At 44.7% G+C, this 15,986-nt stretch overlaps 1 long non-coding RNA gene across 2 annotated transcripts in view; it reads left to right on the forward strand.

Annotated features, from left to right (window-relative positions):
* LOC121073171 overlaps positions 1 to 10,824 on the forward strand; it is a 103,260-nt gene extending 92,436 nt beyond the window's left edge. Inside the window, exons 4-5 of one of the 2 annotated variants that reach the window (XR_005821534.1) lie at positions 8,299 to 9,233; positions 9,967 to 10,824. This is a non-coding gene — a long non-coding RNA (uncharacterized LOC121073171). Of the gene's footprint in view, positions 1 to 8,298 lie in introns of both variants that reach the window. The other variant, XR_005821533.1, reaches the window with a different exon arrangement.
* The last annotated feature ends 5,162 nt before the right edge of the window (positions 10,825 to 15,986 follow it).

The raw sequence follows: 15,986 nt of genomic DNA on the forward strand, positions 1-15,986 counted from the left end.
TCCACCTGCAAGAATAATGCAACGAGCTTAAATGTCATTAGGAGCTTTTTGGCTGTTTGTTTTTTAGCTCTTTGTCTCATATTTTTCAGCCTGTAATTGAAACTGGTTCGTGGAACCACATGGACTCAAAACTGTTTTAGGGGGGCTGGGATTTTCATCTTATCATATATGCTGTCATTGGAGCACAAAACTTTCATGAATGAGACTTGGGCAACTGTAAGACTTAGTAATGTACCAGAATCTGTTTTTAAGGGAATCGGCTGGCTACTGCACTGCCAAGACAATTACACCGATAGCTTCAAGCAATCTAAGTGACATGTGATGGCAGGGCTGTTCTGAGCAAAACAAAGCAGGATGAGAAAATATAGGTGCATGAGATGAGGCTTGTGATGAGATTTGTGGTGGGGCTTAAGAGACAGCATAAATCCATCACCAAACAGCAGCTCTGGGGAAGAACAGGTTTATTGAATGGTTCAGGGGCAACCTGATGCCAATATGCAAATGATTGCACTTCAAAAAATTAGGTTAAATTCTCATTTTGAATTCAAAAGAAATGATAAGTAAAATTTTGGCATCCTTCTTTGATGCAGACAGAATTTTCCAGTGAAAAGTGGGCAAGTAGAGATGTCCCCTGAAGTCTGACCTTTCTGGGGATCATACCCACAGGTATCAGCAGCTCCTGAGATCTGCTCTTCTGAGGGCTTTGGTGTGAGCTATTGGTAATTGCTGCCATTTTTCTTCCTCTCTCATGCCTTTACAAACATGCTTCCCTTGACATGCAAGGCCTCGTTCTGTCCATCTGCCCAGTCTGTGATCCCCTCCTCGCCCAGCAGAGCGGTACAGATGCCCTCTCTGCGGCTCCTCAGCAGTGTGTGGCTAGATGGGCAGGGTGCGCACGGCAGCTTTGGAAATGGGGTTGGAATATGTCCCTCCTCCTCTGCGGTGTTGTGGCTCAGTCCCCAGAACCCCAGAGAGGTAGAATGCCACATTTAACACTCCTCCTTTATCCTTTTAACCACTAGAAAACCTGCAGAGTTGAAGAATACAAAGCTTTCATTTAATATGTGGGGGAAAAAAAAGGCCAGAACAAAAGGTGATGCCTGTTCCTCGCCTCTCACGAGAGCCACGAGGAAAGAGCCAAGCTGCAGATTTATTGCAACCAAAGAGGATGAGCTCCCCCTTCCTCCTTTCCCCATCCCAGCCCCAACCCAGCCCCCAGGAAGGACTCAGTGCTCCATGAATGGAGTCCCTCTGAGTGCGGTGCGGAGCCGGAGGAGTGACAGGTGCCTCCTGATATGCCTAAATGAGAAGAGCCAATCGGAGGAGCCTGCCTGGCTTTTGTTGTCATCTGGCTTTGCTCACGAAAGATGAGTTTGACTGACAGATGCATCAAGGTTCACAGTTTATTGGTTTTTGCAAAAGAGCCAGATCTGCCAATTTAGACAGGGGAGTGACACAAAACTTTCCATCTAAATGGACTAATTTTACCACAGGGAATTCCCAGGCAGAGCGCGCCAAGGCAGGCGCAGTCCTGTTTTATTTTTTAACAAGGACTGAATGACAAATATAAACGACAGTTCTAGGCTGACGGAACATCAGCATTTGACACTTCACAGGGGAGCGGTGAAATAAACAATAGGCAGAGAAATTGAATTAGAATCAGATGAGAGTCAGCTAGAGAGGGAGAGGAGGGCCTGATTCTCTACCAGATCATTTATAAAAGAGCAAACTGAATACTAAGTAGGTATAACACGCTCACATCCTGGTTTATTAGCAGATTTAACCTACTAGTGTGTTACACTTACGTGATGTAAATGAATCACTGGACAAAGGTGGGTGGTAGGGGAGAGCAGTACAGAGAGGGTAGGAGTGTATGAGGGGGTTCTGTTTGTGGTATCGAAAACTTCTGGTGCTAATCTTATCCTGTGTTACTTATAGACTCTTCAGAGTTACAGAGCAAGAAGTATGACAAGTTCATTTTAATTTCTCTCCTGTTCGCCCTGGCCCATTGCCTGCAGAATTGTGTCCGGTCTTCCCGTGTTCTGGCACTTCTGAACTTTTAGATATCCAGCTTTGCAACCTCAGATGAATTCTTTCACTACTATTTTTTTTTCTATAGGACTTTTTAATTTAAAACAGGCAATCCCTGACATTTAAGAATGATAATTCTGTACACAGTCTGGGACTTCTGAGTGTGGACCGTTTCTGCTTGAGATAAAAGGTTGTCTCAGCTGATAGCACTGGCAAGCTATTATCCTATTTCTACTCAGCTTTAGCAGGGGGATGGGATATATAAACTTTCCTGATGGGTTAGACAGCTAACTGTTAGCTAGGCATTGCTTGGTAGAAATTCGGATTCCTGGATTTTATGTCATGCTCTGAGATTTGAAGCGTATCTGGAGAAGTGATTTTCGGTCTTCTTCAATTAGCAAACAGTAAGAACAAAAACCAATCAGTAGAAGAATAGCTGCCAGGATGGGGAATCTTGGTCCATAAGCTCACTTTTCTCAGCTACATTACAAGCAGTTTCCTCAAAAATAAAATAGAGATTTTTAAAGCAATTCTAAAAGTACTGGTCTTGATGTTAGAGAAAGGGGCTTGAAAAGAAGGAGCTTTGGGTTGATTTGCTTGTTAATGATGGTTTGACTTTCATATATGAGACTGCAAAGTGCCTACATGGAAGCCGCCGTATGAGCCAGGCGCTGTCACTGCGTGCTGCTGGCGGGGCGAGGAGGTGCCTGTGCAGGGCTGCAGGTAAAGCTGCCTTCTGGTGGAGCCTTCTGTGGAGGAAAAATGCGTCCTTCTTCTGTACACAGCAGTGCTAGATCTGTGTGAAATTTCACACCGCTCAGCCTTATACCCTTTGGGTTTTCTGTGCAGGTTTTGTTTGTCTTCCTTTCGTAAGTGTTCAACAGGGTGTGCTTGAAATTGGTCTCAGGCTGAAAGTCATTATGTTTGTAATATTTCATCGTCAGCGTGTCTCTTTAAAACAGAATGATTCATTTCCTTCTGAATGGGCAGAAAGGTAAAACCAGAGCGGTTCTGATGTAAAGAATATGTTTTGGAAAAAGACAATTTAGAAGTGAAGCCATTTTTGATATATTTCTCTTGACTGAGGGCTTATCCTTCAGCAAAGTCTGGTGTATGGCTCTCGGCGAAACCACGGCCGTGTCTTGCCCTGGGTTAAGACAACCCATTAAGGGTTTTCTCACCAGGACTGAAGTCATGGGTGGTTTCAGTGTAAGTTGCTCAGCGTTTGCTTATAAGCTGCAGGAATGGAAAATTAGGCTGCCTGTGGTGAAGAGGGATGTTGGCTCTGCACCGAAACCTGGCTGCTGTCAGAGCAGTAAGGGGGACTACAGAGAGCAACAGAAAATAATATGGCTAAGACCAGAAGGATTGAGAAGGTCCCATGAATGTGTGCAGGAGAGGTGTGCATGGAGTAGCTGGTGGTGCCTGAGCAGTGGGTATGCCAAGGAGACTGGGAGGGCTCCTTCCTGAAGGGGCTGGAGGCAGAGAAGGGGAAGGGGATTATAGAGAATCCAGGTTTTCCATGGGAGTTGTGATGCGGAGAGGGAGTGTGCCTGTGGCAGGAGACCGGGCAAGGCAGTGTTTGAAGGGAGGGATGGAAAAGGTGTCAAGGAGGCAGGAGCTGCAGGACGTGGCCAGGTCTGGCAATGGGCTTTCTCCTGCTAAGGAACAGTGGCAAAAGGTCCTCCCCGAGCAGCTGGTGTGGCATGAATTTGCACCTTGTAGGGAGACTATTGAACCCACAATGATCAAACGTGCTTTGGATGGGCAGCTTCCACCAAAACAGTACACAGCAGAAGGCAGGAAAAAAGAAAAAAGTCTTTGCTGGGAAGCTCCAGTATCAAACCAGCTCCTGTCAGCCTTGTCGGGAGCTGCAGGGCCATCACCGGCTCTTGTGACATTTGAGCTGCTTCCTAAAGCACTAAACCGTAGGGCCCTTGTGATGAGGTGAGATGCTCACTTTTTACTAAAATGAGGAAATTTCTGGCTCTTGCAGTGGAAGAGGTACAATTAGTGATGTAACTGTAAGGTCTTGAGTGTGGTAAAATCAGAAGTCAAAAGTGTTTTTTTTTTAATATTATATACATGCACATACATATATACAAAATAATATCTGGTGTGCTGTGCGAATCACACGATTTCCAGTCATTCTTGTGATTTTGTGTGTACTCGGTTCATGATTTCCAAGTACTAGGGGCTTGCAGTATGTGCTCTAACAAACTTCCTTTGCAGACAGCTCCTGAATCTCCTAAGTTAACTGTCCTGAGAATGTTACCATCTTTATTTTTTCTAAAACAGATAAGACGTAACAGGCTGTTCCTATGCATATCTTCGCTAATGGGTACTTGTTCAGTGACCTGATCTTCCCTTAATATTTTAAAGTATTTTACTTTGGATACAAGTATCAGTGTGTAGATTTGCTAGATGGCAATTTTCAGGATGATTTTTTTCCCTTAAAACATTGGTGCCGTGTTTGCTATTCTTTCCTTTACCATATCCCCAGGTCCTTACAGTGTTTCAGGACTGATTGTGTGTGGTCCAATAAATCCATCCGCTAGCTCACTTAACGCCTTCGGATGTGCGTTATCTAGATAGGTTGTCTGGCACTGTGACTGCTCAGCTGTTCCAACCGTTGCCTTGCCTACACCTTATTAAAGAATTCATTTATTTTTAAACAAGGTTGTCATCATCTCAGAATGTTCAAACTTTTCTTTATTTTTCCTGTCAGAGTTATTTATGAATAGGATTTCTTTTCATAGAGTTGTGTGATTTCTTACAGTATCATTTTCCTCATTTGCAGACAGACTGTGGTGTTCTTTTTGGTTTTATCATACAACATTTTCACACTAATATCACCCATTGCTTATGAGAGATTATTAAAAGTACATAATATTAGTTTAATGGTAGAAATTGTTCTTTCATGCAATTGTTTCTTTTTGCAAGATCCATAAATTCTTGGAAGTTACAAAAGTTTTGCTACAGTTCAACTCTCAGTTAAGGAGCCCTGTACAGGAACCTCAAGGTGCAGTTTTCTGGGTTGTATTAACAGGGATTTCAAATGAGATGATCATGCTGACTTCTCAATCTTTCTCCTAGTATTATTTTACCAGGATGAATTTTGAAAAGCCTTTTTGCTTTCTTCTGGTGTGTCCATGTGTTGGGTCTTTGCCTTTCACCTTCACCAGTGAGCATAGTGATTTCCTTTGACTCCAGCCAGTTTAACATCCAGATCTCATGGCAGACCACCGTTTGACTGTTCTCACCTAAACTTCAATAGAGAAGGGTAATTCTGGCACGTGGAAGATTTCAGAATTTGGAAATCTGGTTTTGTTCTGATTTGGAGCACGCTCCGGGCCTGTCTGCCCAGCGGCGAGCACTGCAAGGCAGGCTCCCTGGCTTCTCGAGAGCCGCCAGGCAGCTTTACTGCAGTGTTGTGGAAATTGAATTGCTTTTATGGACTGTATGGACTTCAACAAATTGACTTTCACTTATGGAAAATGCCATGTTGGAGGATTTTCAGCCTATTCTATTAATATTGCAAGGGAAAATATAAACCGAAACAAAAGGAAACATTTTAACTGTCTGACTTTCTGAGAGAAAGCTTCATGAGAGCATTTGATTTCCTGACAGCATTTCTGCACAGACTTTCCTTGAAATACACACACACGAGCAGAAAATCTGGCCAACTGACTTTCATGGGCTGTTGTGAAAATAATATTAAATGACTCAAAATTGGAGAAGCAAAACTGATTTAGCCTAGCCTGACTCCTTGCTACATTTTTACTCCGCCTCTGTGACCTTAAACTGTGTTCGACTTCCTGGAGAATTAATGCTTGACTGAGGAAAAATTGAGTGAATACCTCAGTACTTGGTGTGTTTACAGCATACCTTAATATAATGTCTAGCTCTTTGTTAGGCGAACGATGAATTGTTTGGAGAACAGGTTATTAATAACTCTGCATTTGGCTTTGCCCTGCTGTTGACCAAGACAGAGATTCAGCAAAAGCAGGCTATAACAAAACATCAGGCTGGCAGGATTCCACTAATGAAGCTACAAGTGCGGCAGCAGAGGGGTGGGGGTAAGACCTGAGGGGTCTGATGCTCTCATGGAGAACCAGGGCTGATCCTGGAGGATGGAAGCCCTCTCAGAGGCACGCGGAGCAGGCGTTGCTCATCCCCAGGTGGGTTATGAGGAAAGAGGTGCAGAGTGGAAGAGGCCTCTGGGTTGCCCCATGTCCTAATGCGGTGGCTAGCCATTAGCACTCTGATTTTCTGAGCTACCTGGGGACAGCAGCTGTGTTATGGGTCATTGGGAGTCAGCTGAGTGAGATCAATAGGAGAGGGAGTCCTGCTGGCAGTCAACGGAGTGCTGGGTGGGGGGCTCAGAGGCTGGATTGTGCTGTAAGGGGTTGCAAGCATGTGCAGTGGTTTCCATCTCATGGTGTGGTGGTTGTTAGCAATCGTAGTGTTGTTTGCATGGTGCCCGAAGGGTGCTAGGTACAACAAGTGTAATGTCCTGGAGACCTCAAGGGGAATCTGCTGGTGACAGAGAAGTGCTGAGGGAGGGAGAGAGGGAAAGAGAAACAAGCCAGAAGCCACAAAAATGACATATGAAAAAAAATTGGTTTTATTTCTCATGTGCACAAAAAGAGAAAAGAAAAGAGTCAAACGGAACTGAAGTGATGAGGAAAAGCCAAGAGTGGTGGCAGCAGCCTAGAATGGAAATGACCCTGCACCTGGCAATGGCCCCCTCCCCTCCACAGGCTTGCATCTAGCTCAACCTAGAGAGCATCAACAGAGCTGCTTACGGTTGGATTTGCTTTCAGTTCAGTAATTGGTGTTGTTTGGTCCCTCCTTCCTGCTTTGCAAGTTTGCCAGCATTTTGGACCCAGCCAAGGAGCACACTGTGGTATTTGCGGGGTCCCCTAGAAGCCCTTGTGCTCAAACCCCACGGGGCAGCTATCATTCTCACTTCTTTTCCCAGAAGACTGCTTTTCTTTAGGAAGAAAGGGTTATTTTTTCCAACAGTTCCGCAAACCAAAATTTCCTTTAGGAAAATGTTTTTGTGCATATATACTACTATACTCAAGAGGAGAAATAGGCGCAGGGTTTTTTGTTTTCCGTTTGTTGTTTGACCTCCTCACATTCACATTGTGATTACTTCTGAAGTGTTGTTCTGAATGTGACTTGTCACTATGGACGGGTCAGAAAGCATGCAGACGGGGCCCTGTTCCCATGCATCAGGGCTGGTTGCCACTTACCCCCTGCCCCCAGGCCTCAAAAAAGTGTCTGCTTTAATGGATCTGCCCTGCACAGCCCTCCCTGCTTCTTGTCCCAAATCCCGTTGGGCCCAAAGGACATGGAAGCCTCAGGGAACGGGACTCAGAAGTGCTGCCCAGTTTTAAATACTGTGGTCCCTGTTTCTCTCAGCAAACCATGGCAGTTGAGAACTCACAAGATTCCTCCCCTTCAAAAAAAACTGTGACAGGAGAAGATGCAGTCACACAACGTTTCTGGTTGGTCCATTAGATAAAGCAAACATAGCAGAAGAGCCAAGAATGGGAAGAAAAGAAAGAAGTGAAAGGAGAGCTAAGGAAGAAGAATAAAGAAATGAAGAATTATTTGTGAGAAAAAGGAAAAGAGAGAAATGTAATAGAAATGTTCATTATTATTCAGAATAATACTTAACACTTTGATAGAATTTTCTTTCCAGGATCTCAAAGCACTGAGCCGGTGCTAATTAATTCAACTGCACAATACCCCTGTGGACTAGGAACTATTGTTATCCCCATTTTACAGAAGATTGGAATCGAGGCATAGGGGAGAAATTGGACTTGACAAAGGTTCTCTAGAGTCAGGTGGAGAATTGGGGAGTTTGAGCTCGCAGATACCTGCTCTCATACCGGTAATACTGCTCCCTCTCTGGATAGAAAAGTGCACTGGGAATTAAGAAGAATAAAAGAGAAGGATAGAAGTGGATTGGAAAGAAGGTATGAGAAAGAGATGGAAGAAAGGGAAGAGACAGCAGAATGGGGGAGAGAGATGTGAGTCATAGACTTCACTGGATTTTGCATAGCAATTTTTTCCCTCCAATTCTTTTTCTTCTCATTTTTTTTCCTGTAAAACTTTTTAAAGAACAATGAAAAAAATCCATTTATAATGAAGCAACTGTTGGCCGGTTGGGGAAGGGGTCCTTCCAAGGTTTGGCTGTTCCCTCAGGTTCTGGATTTGTGCTGTGCTTTATTGAACACATTGTTTTGTTTTCAGTGAGCACAACGAGACTTGCACAGTACAGACAGCGTGTTCCTTATCTACAGGATGAGACGAGGCTGTTTTAATAACTACCATGATGAAGATGGAGATGAACTTATATACAAGAGGAATTGCCTTCACATTACACACATTATCTTCCTACAAAGCAGCAATTGTTTTTGCAAATAACATAATATTAAATAATTGGTAGAATTTTTGCGTTTCCTGCATAGTCCAGTCTAATGGAATCTATATGAATATTGATGGTTTTCTTCTGCATAATATCACCACATAAATCCCTGTGTCAGCTACTAGACTTTAGCTATAATACTGCTTTACAATGCATCCACCGACTGTAAATCAAAACAACCAACACAAGAAACTCTTTGGCAAATGTAATTCAGTACATTCGCATGGGGGTCTACAGATGGTGGTGGAAGAGGATTAGACTGCCCAGTCCTTTGCATAATTCTGCTTTCCTTTTAATTTTCCTGATCAAACTACTTGTTGTACTTATGGTCTTTCCAGACCAACCCAATGCCTGGTGGAAGTCCCCTTTTATCAGTGGAGTTACACCAACAATGGATTTGTCCCTCCGAGGGTCAAATCAAGCCAGCCGTGAGTGAGCCAACCAAATCCAGCTTTTGTATCCTATCTCGTGTCTCAAGTTTAGCGAAACTTTATGAAAATGAGCGTTTCTGAGCTGCTAGCTTCTCTCAAGGTGGCCCCTGGGCTGCAGGTTGCCAAGCGTGACGTGTCACAATCTCCTTTTCTCGAGCCTCTTCAGAAGGTTCTAGTTGCCAGTACTAGGATTTACTGCCTCTGCCCCTGAGTGAGACTGGGTGGTGCACAAGTGAAGCAAAGGCTGTACTGAGAGACTAAAGGGGAGACTTTGCTAACAGGGTCCAGCATCTGTCTGGTGTCTATGGAGGAAAACAGGAGTGGTAAAGGTAAATTGTTAGACATTATTCAGAATTTGCTTCTCATGTAGAATAAAATGAGATAATGGGCCAAATTCTGGTCTCAGTGACAGTGAAACAACTCTGCTATTTGCAGCAGGTTACTCAGAGGTAAGACGTGCAAAGTAACACTTTAAATAGATCAGGAGTAACCTCTTTGACTTTATTCCATACAGGAACAGATTTTAGCTCTATATCTTCTATGTAAACAACCCCCCACCCCCAATACCCTTTTCATTTGGGCATCCCATTAAGGAAGACACAGACCTATAATCAGCTAGAGCCATGCAAGGGCTAAAAGTGTTAGGTGAAAGGGGCCTTTGGGATCAACACAGCTGTTTACTGATGATGGATTTCATACATACAAGTTAAACTTGGAGACAGAATACTGAGTCCACAACCACATCTCCTCAGCGGCTGGGATTTTATGGATTTTATGGATTTTATACATAATGTTGGCTGTACAGACTGTTCACTTTTATGCCCTTCGGGGGTTTGATTCTCAATCCTGTCTTTGTCCATGGACAGTAGCCCACTAGTTTTATCTGAAACCTCTCTAAAACAACAAGGATCTGCTTTGGCAGACTTGATGCCCTGGGGACAGGCTATAGCTGCCTTCATGTTTTCTTTGAGTATTTTTTAGGAAGTGTCAGTGCAAGGTACAGTTTATGAGTTTGCTGACAATACAGGAGTAATAAGCATTTCTATTGACAGCCTTTTGCAGAACAGTGTTTGCCAGTCACTTGGGAACCATAACGAGCAGAGAATCCCTAGAGAATCATCAGGTGAGCATTTGGGATAAGGGGTAAATATTAGGGTGCACAATATAGGGCTGAATATGAAAAGATGAGGCTGCATGTTGGGACTGGCTGGAAGGGTGTGGGCATATGGACTTGGATGTAGGCCTATAAATTATCAAGTGTATGAGCATATGGACTGGAAATTGACAAGGGCCCATATAGCAAGGCAGTTAGGAAATTAGGTGTTGGGCACAGATAATGAGGCAGTTGTCACCAGGCTATAGGGATCTGGAGAATGGGTGTTGGGCATGTGTAGAACTGCGAAAGTCGGGATGTGGGTGAGCTGAAGTAGTCATGGGTACAGGGATTAAGGTAAAAGGAGAGGAGCCTAAGGGCTAGGGAACCAAGCAATAATCCCAGCCAATCCTGAATTTGTCCATCTCAGTCTCAGCTGTCCAGAGGGCAATCAGATGGGCCCACGTGAAGCCCCACACTTTCCTTTCCACCACAAAGCGCAGTTAGAGCGCAGCTGGGCTTGTTTTCTTTGTTTGCCAACCAGTGACATGGAAAACGTTTGTTGACTCAGAGTGCTTTTTTGTCGACTGATGTGTTTGGTAACTTTGTCGGATGTGACTTGTCCACACTGCTCCCCAGAGACAGGATTTGGGGAAGGGGGAGGAGGAGGAGGCGACAGGGGTGGAGCTGGCATCCAATCCTCTCCAATACCACCATCCCATTGTAGTGCAAAACAGAAAGGAAACAAAACCCGAGAGTGAAAGAGGAGCGTCAAGCGTCAGAGGAACTGGTCTGCCATTCAGGTGGTGGGGAGGGATGGGACTTGGAGTTTTATTTTTGTAGGGTTTTTTAATTATTATTTTGTGGTTTTTTTTCTTGGTTTTGTTTGCTTGGGTTTTTTAGAAAATTGGGGATTTGTTCTTTTTTTTTTTCCTTTTTACAGACCTTCATGACAAAGCATAAAAACACAGTTATATTTATATATCTATTTATATATTTCTTCATTTCGTCGGTTGGTTTGTAAATGTTGCTCCATCCTCCTGTCTGAGCTGATTGTGTGTCACAGAAATTGTGGGCGTATGTGGGAGGCTCGCCCCCGGCCTGGCCTGCAAAGTCACCGCGTGGGCTGTGGCCGGCGGCGGCGAAGCCGTGCTGAAGAGTGGGGATGAAGTGCACAGAGAACCCCTCGCGAGGGGCAGATAGTTACTTGGTCCTTTCCTCGGTTGCCAGATGGGCCAGGTCTCTGCACTGCCATCTCTGCTCTAGCCAGGCCGTTCCCTCCGTCCTGGGAAGCGGGGCGGTCGTCACAGGTTATGCGTTTCGAAGAGTCCACCACAGAAGAGCGTATCTTTGGGGAACAGTGTTTCGTCAGCGTCTGTGTCCCTTGCTTCCCCCTGCCCTTACCGCTCCCAGGAGGTGGGGGTCCCGTGAGGCGATGGCTGCCAGCTGCATCACTGCCCAGTTCCCCTCGAGTCTTGGGAGCTCTGGAGAAGACCGCGCGTGGCCCGGCCTCGCCGGGGGCTCCTGCAGGAGGCGGTGGGGCCTGTGGCTCCAGCCGGCATGGCGGGGCACAGGGGGACGCAGGGGAGGACAGGGTTCTCAGTCAGGTGTCGGGGCGCTCGGCGCGGCGGCGGAGATGGGGGGCGTGGGCTGCGGGAGGCACGGAGAGTTCCTCTTCGCCTTCCCAGGGGCGGAGGGGTGGGTCAGACAGGTACAATATGGAGGCCTAAGCTGTCGCCCTGCAGTTTCATGTGGTTTCCATGGTAACTAGTGGCGGTCATAGGCAGCGGCAGCAGTGGGAGGTGCGGAGCCCCGGGATGTGGCACTATAATAATAAGGGGAACCTGAAAGTTAACACAGGAGAAGAATGGACTGGTTGAAAGGACAAACAGTGAAAAAAAATAAAATAAAAATAAAAAGCAAAACAATCAAACGAAGAAAAAGAAACGAGAACTAAAAAAAGAAGAAAGGAAAAAGAAAAGGAAACGAAGAAAAGGAAGGGAAGCAAAAGAAGGAACCTGGGGACTCAGCTGTTGCTGGGATTAGTGGGAGGCGGTTGGTGCAGGCCAGCCAAGGGCCACGTCTCGGAGAAGAGAGATTACCGTGGCCTCTGGGTCTGAAGCCCCTCTGTGGGGAGGTCCTCTTGCTCCTTCAGACCACCAGTGAGGAGCTGAGAGGGAAGCACGTGAGCACTGAGTGGAAATATCGCACACCTGATCACGGAAATATCCCACACCCGATCGAGGCCACCAGGGAGTTGCCAGGGCTGCATGTTCTGAGCATATCTGATATAGTACAGTGGGTTGCTCTTAAAACAGGAGGGGAAGAAGGAAACAGAATTACATCGTTTATTGCTTGGGATTTTGGTCACATTTGGAATGAAAGCTCTCTAGATGGTTATTGAAGGTGTGTTAAATAGTGATTGATTATTAAGATCACATTTACTGAGGTTTAACAACACTGGAATAAAATGTGCATCTATTACCTAGTTGTTAAACCTCAGTAAATACGTAGTTAATAATCACAGCTGATTTATTTTACTTATAATAAATGTCTTCCTGTTCTCTTGCAAAGAGGTGTTGTGTTAGAAGATAGAGTCTTATGGGAAGCTTTTTCCCCTCAGAAAAAAACCCTCACTTTTTCTGGGCGTATTAGAGTCACTGGAGATGGATATATTCCTACAAGGAAAAAGGAAACTCTACTGGCAATTGCAAACATAGTGCTGCAGGCTGTCTCCCATTCCCGACATTGCTCCAACTGGTCCTATAAGAAGAACTTCCATTGGATTTCCAGGTCCCCAGGAATTGACTCTGGGGTTAGCTTGGGAGAGGAGTAAAACCTCGTGTGGGTTTTTGAACAGATCTTGAATGGATGCTGATTGCAGACGGTGAGAGTAGCAGAACTTGAAGCTAGCTTCTGGTTTGATTTGGAATAAACTGTGGATGCAGCCCATGGAGAAGACAGAAGCAAGCTGGAATTCTGAACCATCTCTTGAAAGCGGAATTGGCTTCAGGACAGTCACATAATACATGAGAGCTATATATACCCATCTAGATACTGGACTGGAGAGTGAGGAAGACGGCCCTTCATCTGGCCAGATACTTGAAAGCCCTCTTCAGGAACAAACAAACAAAGAAAAGAAAACAAAGAGACAAACAGAAGGAGCGCGAAGCTGGGGGTGTGTGGTGGGAAAGAGGTACTCACTTAGTAATGCAGGGTTGCTGAATCGCCAGGCCTCGTTGTAGGTTGTGTACTGAGGGTGACTGTAGGGGTTCCCTGAGAACTCGCTCCCTGAAAGAAATCAAAGAAGTCATGAAATGCAGTTAACGATGAAGATTTATGCCTGCTGTTCCATCAAGTGTGTGTTTGTGTTGAGTCCATATGCCATCAGCAAAACTAGGGTATGTAGCTCCCTTGCCCACCTGGTACTGTGCCCTTCAGGACGCTGTAGTGTTTGTGCACCGAATGTGCAATGTGCTTATCCATACAATCAACAATTATGAGATTGGCCTGCTCATTTATGAGACCACATTTATGATCAGTCAGTGAGTTACAGAGAAAACTTGCTGTATTCCAGTTCCAGAAGAGAATTTTCTGATGGCCAACACTTCAGGTGCTATCTTGAATCTAGAAGACAAGCTGGGCTATGGATCCATTCTCGACGTTTGGCAATATTAGCCCAAACCAAAGTACTTGGGAACTTTGTAATCTAGTAAGACTCTGAACCAAAATTTGAATGTGGTAGAGTCTTCTTAAATATTCAGTTTTATTATGCAGAAGGAGCTGGGTCTTGTTTTATAGATGTCTGTGAAGGCCTAAGGGAATTACATTCAGGAACTGAGGAGGTATGCTGTTGCATTCAAAATAAATAAATCTCCCCAAACTCAAACAAACAGACAAACAAACATGATTTTGTTAACTGAAAACATGCCATTATCTGATCATAACCTTGGTGTAATCCAGTACTAACAGGCTGGGGGCATTGGGTCCCATCTGAAAGGCGTTATGCACTCAAAAGGCGGTGAGTGAACAGCGTGACTTAGCTTCTGGTCTGCTCTGAGGAGGGGTTGGAGAGCACAGAAGTGCACGTGGGGTTCCTACTAGATGCTGTGAAACAGGAAAAGAAGGCAGTGCAAGATGCGCTGGATGCCTGTGATACAGTTACCGAAGAAATGTCAATTAATTATGCTGTAATCTCTGCAAATCTTCCCTCACAGGAGAGTTAAAACCCAAAATAGGTTCTCAGATGGTGGAAGTGAAGTCTGTTAAAGTCAGTGGATTTGCACTGATTTAAGCTCAGGAGGATCTGTCCAGCTGGGTCCTTTAAAGACACTCAGAATAATAACCAAAGTAGTCAGTATGGAAATGTGTACATATCGAAACAATTACCATCCAAAGCTCTTTTAGTCACAGTAGTTTTTAGTTTCAGCATAAAAACTCTTACTGTGCGATGGACCTTGCTCAACGCTGATTTAATGATAATAACTCAGCATGTTTCCATACCTAGAAACATCCTGTACTGAAAATCCCGACAACTAGCGGGGAAGGAATAGGTGAGGCCTACTAAGGTGACCAAGATCTGTGGGATTAGGGTAGAAAGGCAGAAAGTGGTGCACAGTCCAGGTTTACGTCTATTGAAGCTACTTATCTGTGGGGTATACTGGGATGAATTTGGCCCCTGAAGAAGGAAAAGACAACACAGATGAGAATTACTGCTCTTAAACGCCTCATATGGAGATCACTTCTCTGCATCGAGAGAAGAAGTTCTGATGTTTCAAGGCTTCTCTCTCACCCTCCTCTGAGTTTGTCACCCTAAACTGTTTATAGCGTTCCTAAAGCACGGGTTAAGTAGAGGAGAAAGAGCCCCAGCTATGGAGAGCTGGGGAGGAGGGAGGGCAGCCACTGGAAACAGTGTTTATTGACGAGGAGTGAAAGCATGCATGCAGCAGGATAATGAGCTTTTGAGCTCAACTGTGACCAAGAGGAACTGAGCTATCGCCTTCCCCGATCACTAATGAAACAAGTGTAATTTCCTCATCAACATTGGATTCTGTTTAACGACTCCCTGCCGTTGCCATCACCAGCCCTCTGCAGGCTCTACGCTGCTCTGTGTAAACTGCAGTTCCTTTCAGAGGATGCTCACTTCACCAAAACAGTTTGCAGAAACTAGATGGCCTTTCTGGGAATGTGGAAGAAGCGAGCCAGGGATCAAAGGTGCTCTGTTACCTTTGCAGGAAGCATTTCACAAATGCACAGATTAAGCATAGCGCAATTCCTGACTCATCCTTGACTAACCCCTGCTTTTTTAGGTGTGCTTGCAGGGACTGCTGGCTTTCATCCATGTCCACAGCCGGTGATCTGGAGTTACGGGCAATGCGAATGCAGGACGTGTATCTTAGCACATCATCCACATAAACCTCAGAGATATTTGCATGCATGACTGAGCATGTTGCATGGATGTACTGCTACTGGAGACAAGCTCTTCTCTAGGCTATGCAATGAGAAGTCCAGTGAAAGGTTGTCACGGACAGAACAGAGAAACTTTGGTTAGCGCTGGTCAAATGATCTTCTCAGAAACAGCTTTCTGCTGGAAAACGCTGTCTCATCAAAATGGAAATGTTTTGCATTAGCTTGTCAGCTTCAGCGGAGTTTTGGAAGGAAAAGTTCCAAAATGATTGCAAATTGAAACAAAGTATTATGTTTCAACTTTCTTGTTTTGTTTCATTTTGCCTTTCTCATCTCATTTAATTTCCTTTCAACTCTTTTATTATTTTAATATGTCTTGACATCTAGAACATGTTGACATTATTGAAATGTTTCATCCTGATGTTTGCAAATTGAACAGTTTCAAGATTCTGACTCCTCATCCCAATGAAAGATAAAAACAAATGTCAGAAAGCCAGAATTTTGCATGGGTTGGAAATTCTGCTTTCCAACCAGCTCTGTTTTTATCTCTGAATCTTTATTTAGGGAGGATAGAGCCTCTCTC

Source organism: Cygnus olor, chromosome 7, assembly GCF_009769625.2.
Source record: "Cygnus olor isolate bCygOlo1 chromosome 7, bCygOlo1.pri.v2, whole genome shotgun sequence".
NCBI lineage: Eukaryota > Metazoa > Chordata > Aves > Anseriformes > Anatidae > Cygnus > Cygnus olor.